Below are 11,366 nucleotides of genomic sequence, written 5' to 3'. Positions count from 1 at the left end.
CTTTCTTCACCGAAGTATATTATTGCCATCGGTACTAATTTCTATGTGGCAGTAACAAACAACAGTTTTAAAACTAAATAAATATTACTTATATAAAAATATTAATATTATTTTAGTGAGACATAGAAAACGTTCTATTAATTACAAAATATTTATCTCGCATATTGAAGGTATCACAAGCTAATATTTAATTAAATGAATTCAGTAATTGTAATTCAAGTTGCTACGTTCATGAATCATGCCAATTGAATATAAAATATAGTAGAGAGAAAAATCGAAAGACGTGGACTTAAATTAGGTCATAAGGGTTTATTTTAGTCAATATTTTGAATTTGCGGTAGAAGGTATATCCAAATATTTTACTATTTGGGGTCTTGGTTGCAATAGTGATGTTAATATTATTACAATTCAACTTCAAGGGATGCTTGCTATCAGGTAAGTGAAATCTAAGCAGAACCTATGTTGGTTAAATGGAGGAATACATTTCTTTGCCTCGTCGCAATTGTACAAGACACACAACTATCATATCTTGCTTAACACAAAAATGGGCTTATGTTGTCAAATGTTTAAAACATCTGTGCCCATTCCTGTGTTCACAAAGCAGTCTGTACAGGTATCATCTCAGTATACCATTTTCGTTAGGCCGGACCCATCCCACACACTTCGCTAATCGTGAACCTTGCCGCTTCTGTCCTGTCTTCATGACTAATGAGGAGTGGTATTTAGGCTCCACACTGTAACCAGTACAACTGTTTACAGTTATATATTATTATTTTTTTATTATGATTGTAATATTAATTGTATATTCCATGAGCGAATATTATGTATTTAATTGTTTTGATTGTAAAGAGGACAACCAAGGCATAACAAATATGACACATCTTATTACCATAGACGACACACGTTCAACTTCAGGGTCTTCTAAGAATTTTTCCTTGGAAACTTTATTCATTTGGTCTTAGTTCGATTCTTTTACACTCCAACATCCACGTTTTTATTTCACTATGCAGCTTATTCTGTTTGCTGAAATCGATAGCTCCTTGGTTGCTAGGGACGGCCAGTAAATAGCTATTAGGAGGAAGAAGGAAGACGCCATCGCCATCTTGCGGAGAGAAGACGTTTCTCGGGCTGGGGCGAACCAAAGCCTTGGTTGCCGCCCGAGAAATAGAATATTTCGCGTCATCCGCGATCGTGTCCTGCTTAGCATTCTCCTCTCTACGAGTTGAGAGAATTGTATCTGGATTAAATAAATCCTAGATAGGGAGTATCGGCGACTTCGAGTGCCAACTTCCGCGTCGGTCCCGTTTTCGTCTCGTAGTGGTTCCAGACATCTGAGGGCAGCGCCAGCTGAGATTCGACCACGAAGATTGGTGAGACCAATCCAGAATTAGACCAGACTTTCCAGGACGAGAGGGATGTCGAGTCTTCAGCTGATACCCGGCGACCTCAGCACCTCTGTAGTTCGCTAATTACAGCATTACAACATCCAGAGTTCCAGTGTAGCAGCAGACCACCTGGAGGTCCTGCGAAGAGAGCCTCAAGCCTCCGACAACGAATAGCTAGACCCGGCAGGATATTCACCGTGTTCTAGTGACGTCATTTGCATCTAATTTCCGACACCTAGATTTGACACCTTGGTTGTTTCTCAATTAATCTCATTTTAAACGTAACTTCACACCAATATTTAAGAGCCATTAAAATCATATGTTTTTCAATTATTATTATTTCATTTATATGCAAATTTCCACTATTCACGTAACACCACTAAATTTCCTTGTTATAATTACTCTTCATACAGTAACCCAGGGCAGTGACGTGCTAGCTGGACTATCAGTCTGGGCAGACCATCCAGCAGTAGCGGTCCTGGTATTTGCTGCAACGAGGGTAGGCGCCAAGAACCCCATGAGAACGCAACAATAATTATTTACAGTTGGCCACACAGTAGATAGATTTCAGTGGCGCCACAACTAGGGGCCAACAGTTAACTTTCAACACACCTCTTAACAACACAACTACGGTTTAATATAAATATTATTTATTGTTCACTGACACTTTTTTAAGTTTTAAAAAGTTAAGACTAATTCCCGTTGCTCACTGAGTGTTATCTGCCTTCATTCGATCCTCTTCCAGTTTCTCTCGATCCCTTGCTTCGACCTCTCGAAGCCAAGCTTCTATTCTGAGCTGACATCGCCGACAAAGGAGCCCTAGGTCTTTGGAGACAGCGGCCCATTGCCATGTGTGTGAGTAATTTGCTCCCAATGCCTTTGGACTAGCAACCCACGTGCACATGTGGTTGCTTGCACCCTCTCCTTGCTTGATGTTGCTTGCACGCTCCCTTATTTAATTGCTGTGATTGGCGGTGTTATGGGTCCTTGGTGTTGTTCGGACATGTGCTTGTCCGCCGAACACCGCTGCCACTGTCGAAGAATCGTGCTGGTAGGTGATTTTGTCTCTCAGAAGGGGCCTCACTGCAGCCGACTGCCAAGAAGTCTCGCTGTTCCGTCTGACGAACTGCTTGGTTTGAGTCGGTGCATAGGTGTCCTTGTTCCTGCTGCCATATAACCTGTCTCATGTACTCCCGACTCTGGCAGAGTCAGACCTGTTACCACAGCTAACTCTGCGCTGCTTGCATGTGGTTGGGTATGAGTCTCTCATGATGTGAGTTGCACCTGATCACGATGCAACTTGATGATGTGCCGCGAACCCGTGCGCGAAAAAACAACACTCGACTGTGGTTCGTGTATGGGCCACTCCACTTCGGTGCTAGACCATCACAGAAATTATGCTGAGTTGCAGGCTGCAGGTGTGTCTTAATATACACCAGGTGACCAGGTTCTATGGGCTGTGGTGGTTTCTGTACCTGCGATAGCCATTTTATGATGTATCATGCCTGTTATACTTGACATCGGCGAGCATTCGCATATGTTGATGTGCTGGTGCTCGCAGCTGTTGGACTCGCAACCTGCAATGGTTGTTGGCAATGCATGCCCTCTGGGTAATCGAAAATGGCATCCTTGCAAGATGGTAGCAAGTTATTTGCCCATGGCCTCATTTTCCCATCGTCTCAGACACAGGAGTATAGCGGCGATATGTTCCACCTAAGTGAAGTGGTCCTTGCCGACTCTTAAACACAACAGTAACTTTAGGTCCTGATTTCTTCTCTCAGTGGGGTTTGCACATGAATGGTAAATAAGGGTGGTGTAGTCGTGGACTCACCACTTCACCATTTACACCATTTGTGACCTGTTAACTGTGTTGCATTATCAGACAAAAGTTTTTCCGTGTAGCTTCACCTGGGAAAAATCTCACTTTCCAAGTTGTTTGCAATGTGGTGTACTTGTGCACTGGGAATTGGATATGCCTCTACCCACCAAGAGAACTAGTCTGTCATCACCAATAAAAATCTATTTCCCGATTTGGACCACGGGTATGGGCTTATTAGGTCAAGCACATTGTTTCGAACGATTCGGTGGCTTCTCACACTTGTTGTTGTTCATTGCCATCCCCTGGTCTGGCATTAAACCTATGGCAATTTTCGCAATTTCTCACATAATCACGAGTATCTCGTACTATCCTAGGTCAATGAAATAGCTCGTACATCTGTTTACAGGTTTGTTTGGCACCTGGGTATCTTGCCAAAGGCTGGTCATGGTAAAATTGAAAAACGACCTCTCATGCATCCTTGAGAATGTATGTGCTCCATTTGTTACCTATGGCTCGAATTTCTAGTTCATTGTGACATCGTACGGCCGAGGGCCACCCCAAAGCCCGACCTGCACCCGCCAATACTCGGCTCCGCTAACGGAAAGCACCCCTAGCCATGGCCCACCCGAGACAAGTGAGCGGACCGCAGCCCAAGGTAGAGAATAGCGAACCACTTTTAATTACGCATGCAATGCACTCCCCGTGACTACAAAATTCCCCACACAATAATAACGTAATCAAAAACAAACAAAAGCCCCTAATTAATAAAGTGCGACGTAGGAGTGCCCGGGTCACTCACGTGTAGTTTTCTACTAAAACAGCTGTGAGTGCAACCCTTGCGGCCTTCAGCCTAATTTCAGTAGTGAAACGTGTGATGTAATTCAAACCACCCCAAATTAGCATTATCGTTCGCCACTGGAGTAGTTTTCAAGAAACGGACAGTCTCCAGCTTGACTCTAATATACAAACTTATTTTAGACAAACTTATTAAATGTCATTTCTATAACATATATAGATATTAAATTAATCATTATGTTTTATTATGTGAATTTAGAGCCACTTAAATGTAGTTAATTATATAGATTTTTACGAATAACGGAACTTTAGAAACTCTGGCGCGACAGGAAGCTCACCCCTCCCCTCGCGCCAGGGCTGCACGCCAGTACAGCGCGACTCGCGGACCGGGACGGACGCACGTCCCACGGGGAGCCAGCATCTCTTTGTTTCACCGAACGTCTATCTGGTAATTATAGTCACAACCAAAACCTTTTTTTAATACTCCCCGTGTGCGCCCGGTCCTTTTCCGGTGTAGGGCCTAACCCAGCAGCATCAATTTAACATGCCCCACACAAAGCATTACGTGGGGCCATGCAGTATACGGTACGGGCCGTCTCCCGCCACCCCAGAACTTTATTTAATCGCCTAGTACACAGGCACAGGCTACATTCAAGATTAAACGTGTTTTAATTTAGTAGCGAGCCGCGGTCCGCACAGGTGGGCCCGCGCGTCGCCAGTTACAGATTACGAAATTAGCCGATGCTAATTGAACGCTCTCCCTCGACTGCGACTGGCGTGAGGATTTAATAAGTAAACACACGTAGAGGCACGCAGGTGTCCCTCTCAGACAGTGGCGTAGCCAGGATTTGCGTATGGGGGGTGTTAAGAAGCATAGCCCCCCCCCCCCCGTATTAAAGCGGGGGGTCCGGGGGTCCTCCCCCGGGAAAATTTGGATTTTAAGGTGTATAATAGTGCTATTTTAGCAGTTTTCGGTACTTAAATTTAAATATTGTAATGGTAAAAATTTTATTAATTTTAATATGAAATTTGTTTGAGTGATGAATAAGAAATTAATTAAAGATTTGGAGCTAAGGGGGGGGTTAGAACCCCTAAAACCCCCCCCTGGCTACGCCCCTGCTCTCAGATAACGTGTGCAGTGTAGTCGTGTACTTAAAAGCACCACAGAGTGCCGTTTTATCAAGTGTAATTGTAATCATAGTGTAATCAAAACTTCTACGTGTTCCGACGCCCCATTGGCAGTCATGTACCGCCGAGTAAACCTCGCGCCCAATGTAATGAACCAGTGTCAATCGTGAACAATAAAAAGTCCACCCGCACCCCCCGTGCGACCCGTAGAACAACCAGAACAGTGTATGTAAATTAACCTAAACAACCCAACCCAGTCAGGAAGAAAATTTCACCACCGCCGACGGTTCTAGCGGACCACGCTGGGGCAACGAACCCACGACCATCACACGGTTAGACACCGAGCTAGCCTGGCGCCCTCCCGGAACAGAAAACTCTAAGAAAGCCAGCCAACCTGCTAGGACCTGCGCCCGATCTCGGACACGAGACCGCGGCTGACGGCAATTGTTTATACAGCACCACCGCTCCACGTAACCTTGTTCGCATTTTTGCCGTTGTCTCCGGCCGTACTGTGAGCAAAGCTGGCTGTTGATAACTCGCGTATGCACAATATCTATACTCTTAGTATCGCTGGAACTATGGCCTTGACTTTGCCGTCGTCCGGGGTCTCGGGCTCGAGTCCCGGTGCGGTTCCTAGCGGGAGTGGCTGTTGCAAATGTAATGAGTCCGGGTGGGCGCCAGACTAGTTCTGGTGCTAGTCGGTAGTTGGGTCGTGGGGTCGATTGCCCTGCGTGGCCCACTAGGACCGTCGGCGATGTTGCGTGGGTTTGAGGACTTCCCTACTCGGCGGGGGTTGGGAATAGCAGGTTTAAAGAAGCGTACGCTGAAGTAAGATAATAAATGACGTGCGTCATTTATTCAGTCGACAGTGGCTCTGGTGTAACGTTGCTGGTTACACGCCACGTCGTACAAGAGGTGACGTTACAAGATACAAATTACACAATTACACGCAACTGAGTCTGAGAGTTACTGAATTACCGTAGCACAAGTTTACAAAAGGAATGTTACACGAGGTTGCGTTATACAAGTTTACGAATATTACGTGGAGAGGTGCGTCGCACAAGTTTACAAAAGAATTGTTACACGAGGTTGCGTTGCACAAGTTTACAAAATAATTGTTACACGAGGTTGCGTTGCACAAGTTTACAAAAGAAAATGTTACACGAGGGTGCGTTGCACAAGGTTACAAAGAAATTTTACAAAGTCACTAATTATTCCGTATTATCGTGTCCCTAGGCTTTTCTGAGCCTGGTTACTCAACGAGGGGTGAGGGTGATTGGAGGCGGCCAATCCCGTAAATCTGCATATTGAGGCGGTGCTCGCGTCCACGGCAGTGGAGCGCGGACCGCAGCTAAATTCGCTCAAGAGTTCCCTTACGGCATTGAATATATATAACTTATAGAAGTCGCGAGGGGATAGGATTTATTATTCCAATTTTCGGATCCAAAACTGAGGTAGTTGTTAGCTCCGCCGCTAGACAGCTCTTCTTTCCACAAGAGGGTACTCGTAGTTACCAGCTTCCACGCCAGAGCGCTGTAGCGTCGCTTTTTTCAAGGTCGTGCGCGTAATTCTCTGTTTCACTCTATCGAGAGGCGGTGCCTTTTGTTGAAATCCGAGCGCTTAGATACCGGCGGGCGCAACTGTATTGGAGGAGTACGGCCACCGAAAAAAAAAAGTGCGGTTAAAAGATGCCAACATCAAAAATTAAGTTTTAATAATAAGAAAACTACAGAAATTTCTTAAAGCGTATTAGATTGGAATGTACAGTATAGTGTACATTCCCACTGACATTCGTAGTTCAGAATTTATAAAATGTTGTGTTAACGGAGTGGCGCATTGAGTAAAATGGCAAAACATAATTTGGAATAATTCTTGACAACGTTGAATGATTTTGGTAGCTATGAAACAACTATGGCTGCGATGACTGTTCAAACGCGTGCACGTGTTGTTATTAGTAACTGAAACTAATGGTATGATGTCATACTTTGTGGCTATGCAGTTTATAATTTTTTTAACATAAAATGAAGCATTTTTACATAATGTTTTGGTTGTTTCGTAATTCAAAATAAATAATCTTAAACGTTATATGGTGAATATTCCCAGTAGCGAATGACCACAAAAAAAAAATCAATTTTGCCAACATAGATCTGAAAAGTTAACGATTTACTATGTTAAGTTGCTTATAAATAACGCACATTTCCCGGATCTCCAAAGAAAATAAGTGTTTGTTATAGCATTGAGTTCCCACTCTTTACATTCCTTGCTTTGAGGTTAGATGCACAAGTTAAGCCCGGGCTACATTCGCAATAGCAAGCAAACAGCACAGACGCACAGAAGTTCAACATACACTATTAGATATGAGCTGCCACATTGGCAAATAGCACGCGCACAGAAAAATAGCACAGGATCGGCGCACAGAAAGTTCATTAACTTTTAACTTTTAGGTTATTTTCTGTGCGCGACCATGGTGGTAGCCAATCAGCAAACAGTTTTAAGTACTACTCGAATGGGCTTATAAAAGAACAATTGTCACGAAAGTATTGGTGCTCTTGACTTGAGTAGTTTGTTATTGTTTTCAAACACGCGATAACATAAAAATGGAAGGCACATTTGATAGCTTTTTGATAGCTGTAATAGAAAGTAAAAATATTTTGTATGACAGGGGATCCGCAGGATACAAAAATGAAGAAGCTAAATTAAATGCTTGGAAGTCTGTGTCTGAATGTGTTAAGGAAGCCGGATTTGAAATAAACAGTGATATATATTTTTGAATGCTCATTGTGTTTTGTACGTAAACTTTGAAATATTTAAAATATTTCTGGCTTTAACGAAAACCGTACCACAATAACAACACACGAATCTAAACAAACGTCACGTATGCCAACTTCAGTGACCAAAATTGTGAACGGGAGTTTTATATTTAAAAAACTTTTTTGAATGCTTTCGGTATTATTTTGTGTTGTGTTGTGCGTGAATGTAGCACCAAGCTCTCTGCTATCTCTGTGCGTGTGTGCTATCTGTGTGCTGTTTGCGTGCTATTGCGAATGTATCCCGGCCTTTATGCTCGTAAAAACGATGCGCAAGTATTTTGAATACAAATATATTTTCTTTTAATAACCGAAAGGTAAATATTATTTCCATGAAATATAATACAATTCTTTAAACACAGACAACATATAAGAGCTATTTTTTGTTTATTATTCCATCTGGCGTGATAAATATTATATTTTAAAAACTGTTTGTGGATTTTTAATATAAAATAAATATTTATTTATGACATCAATTTAAATTGTTCAAAAAATTCACTTTGGTATGAATTAAACCAAATTCATGTTATCCAGGGCACAAAATTAGAAACTACCAAAAAAGATTATTTACATTGCTGTTTTGTGTAAATCTGTGCACGGACTTAGTAAGTGACATATTTATAATTCCTCATTTTAGCAACCCATTTTAACACAAGAGAAAAATGCTTTTATACTAAAAAATTATTATTTTAAACCATTAATTAGCAGGAAACATGTATGAATAATCTATTTAAATTTGCATTTGAACAGTGAATATTATTTTGCAATAATAAATATTTTTATCATCGTATATTACTGATGAAAAGTTTGTATTTCCATCTAATCAGAAGTATTATGACACAGTTAATTAAATTGCTTTACAAGTTTTTATTCACATGAAAATCATTAAAAATTGGTTGGGAAGTTATATAAATATACCAAAACAAATCATTATACATACAATTTTATTATCTTAGTGGATTTAAATTAATGGTGTCCCAGTGACAACTGCGAAGAAAAAAGTCTTGCGAAAGGTTTCCTCGTAATTGAAATTCGTCAAAAAAAACTATCTCTCATTTTTGGTGACATTTATGACAAGTGGTACGATGAAATTTGAAACTGGTAAATGAATGTTGTGAAGCAATAAACAAAATATCACATTCGTTAACTAAAAATGCATAATTGTTTTTATTTTATAATAAAAGTGTATCTAATAACCCGTGGCTTTGCTCACGTAATTTCCGGGTATTGCTGATATTCTACCATTTTAAGAAAATATGTATTAAATTTCAAAGATTTTTGAAGAATTATACACAAAGAACTGTCAAGTATAGAACATATTTAATAAATAAAAATATTTTTACGACTTATTTTTAATTGGTTTAGCGTAAGTCTATTTTAACTTTTATTTAAAATTAAGTACCTACCTTATTTTCTATCTCCCGGTTTAGTGACTTTGAGAATATATTTTTCCTTAATGAAATCTTAACTCTTTTCCATCCGACGAAGAAGCCAATTAAAAAATAAACTAAGACCCCCACGCACTTATTGTATGTTAAGACTGCCATCGTTTTAAATTACTTTAATTTTTTTAGTTATAGTCATGCTTAGTATAATAACATAATATGCCTTATTACGCATACATTTCAGTATTCATGAAACCAATGCATTTTTATTTGAAATGTAGAGCAGTTACCAAATTTCTTATCTCGCATATTGATCTTTTGGTATGGCTAGTATTACTTAAACTAAATTTTTGAATTTTCACTGATGCACTGTTTTCCCTTTTCTATGTGATTTAGAAAATATAGCAATATACGTAAACCAATTAAACTAAAATCATCCTGAATTTTTATTACCGAAAAAAGTTAATAAAAAATTTTAATGTGCGTATTTTAATATTGAATTTATATATATATATATATCTTGCCAATACTGATTTAGTGGGTTACATTTTTTTTTATTTTTAAAAATAATATCTACCCCTTTTACTACTTAATAGATAACGTTGAATAAGAAAAGATTGTTTAAGGTATGTTGATTTTCCTTGCCAATATCTAAAAGTAAATTTTTACAAACGCGAAATATAGTTTAAATAAGTATTTTACTTTTAAAATAAAACCATATTTTGAACGTAACACTGACTATTGGCCCAATACAAAGTTTTAATAGCTAATTTTCACTTCACTCGGGTACAGAATCCCATCATTCAGTGATTTCTGTGGCTAGCTTCTTTTGGGATTTCATCATTCTCAAACGACGGTAAGGGAAGCTCCTCTTCAAGGTCGCCTAACGATGCTGATAAGACCTGCCGGGTAATTTGAATCGTTGGTCTGGGATTTTCGAGGGGGGGGGGGGGTGAAGGATGATGTCACGACTGGGCTGGTTAACCTAGTTCTGCCAAATACCGCCAGGGGCGTATACGGCCGATACACAGCGATGAAAGCGATCGCAGCGGCGGAGCTTGGAACTACAACAATTCTTCTAAGAAACCGGACAGAAAATTTAACCTGGCCTCGCGACTTCTATACATTATATATATTCAATGCTTACGGGGAGTGTCAGCGCCGGAGCGACTGAGATTAACAAAAGTTCTGTCCTCGGGAGTCGGCCCGTACCGGATAATGCACCTACCCCGCGGACCAAGTGTGGTGCAGGGGGGGTGTGATATTTATGCGGCCGGATTAGGTCCTGGACCGAAAAGCTGGACTGGGTGCACACGGAGAGATTATTAAAAGGGTTTGAAGAATGACTATATTTACCAGAAGTGAACTCGGTGTGGACAAAGGATGATGTCTCTCCGTGGGACGTGCGTCCGCCCCGGTCCACGAGTCGCGTTGAACTGGCGTAATGTCATGGCGTCCGGCCGAGGCTCGGTGGCCCTCGCGCCAGGGTTGACCTCATTACGTTAATTTCTGATCTGATAAGTTAATAAGAGAATTTAATGATGCTAAATTCTTATATTAATTATAAAGGGTGAATTAAGGTCATTTGTCCCTTCTATGAATTGAAAGTTATTATATTTAAGAATTATTATGTTTGAATGTTTTACGTCACACCAGCGACTGTTCGTCTCTTGTCAGATTGCTCTGGTGGGGTTAATGACGCAACACAAGGTTTGAATAATTATGTCATAAGGTCTGGTTGATTGATTCAGGCAGAAGGCCGCCAGGGGAACACTCACACGCGTTTTGCTGTAGTTACACACGTGAGTGCCCGGGCACTCCTACGTCGCACTTCCGTCAACCGACTTTAAATTACTACGTAATATAGTTTAATAATTAGTGTTTGTTTTTTATAACGTGGTTGATTGCAGTCTGTTTATTTGGGGGAGGTCGGGTTCTACCTTAGTTGTTGGTGGCTCGCCTGACTCGGGTGGGCCATGGCTAGGGGCGCGTTCCGTTAGCGGGGTGAGTACTGGTGGTTGCAGGTCGGGCTTTAGGGTGGCCTTCG

This window comes from Bacillus rossius, chromosome 18 (genome assembly GCF_032445375.1).
Source record: "Bacillus rossius redtenbacheri isolate Brsri chromosome 18, Brsri_v3, whole genome shotgun sequence".
Taxonomy (NCBI): Eukaryota; Metazoa; Arthropoda; class Insecta; order Phasmatodea; family Bacillidae; genus Bacillus; species Bacillus rossius.
The sequence above is the reverse complement of the archived record's forward strand: the minus strand, read 5'-3'. Positions refer to the sequence as shown.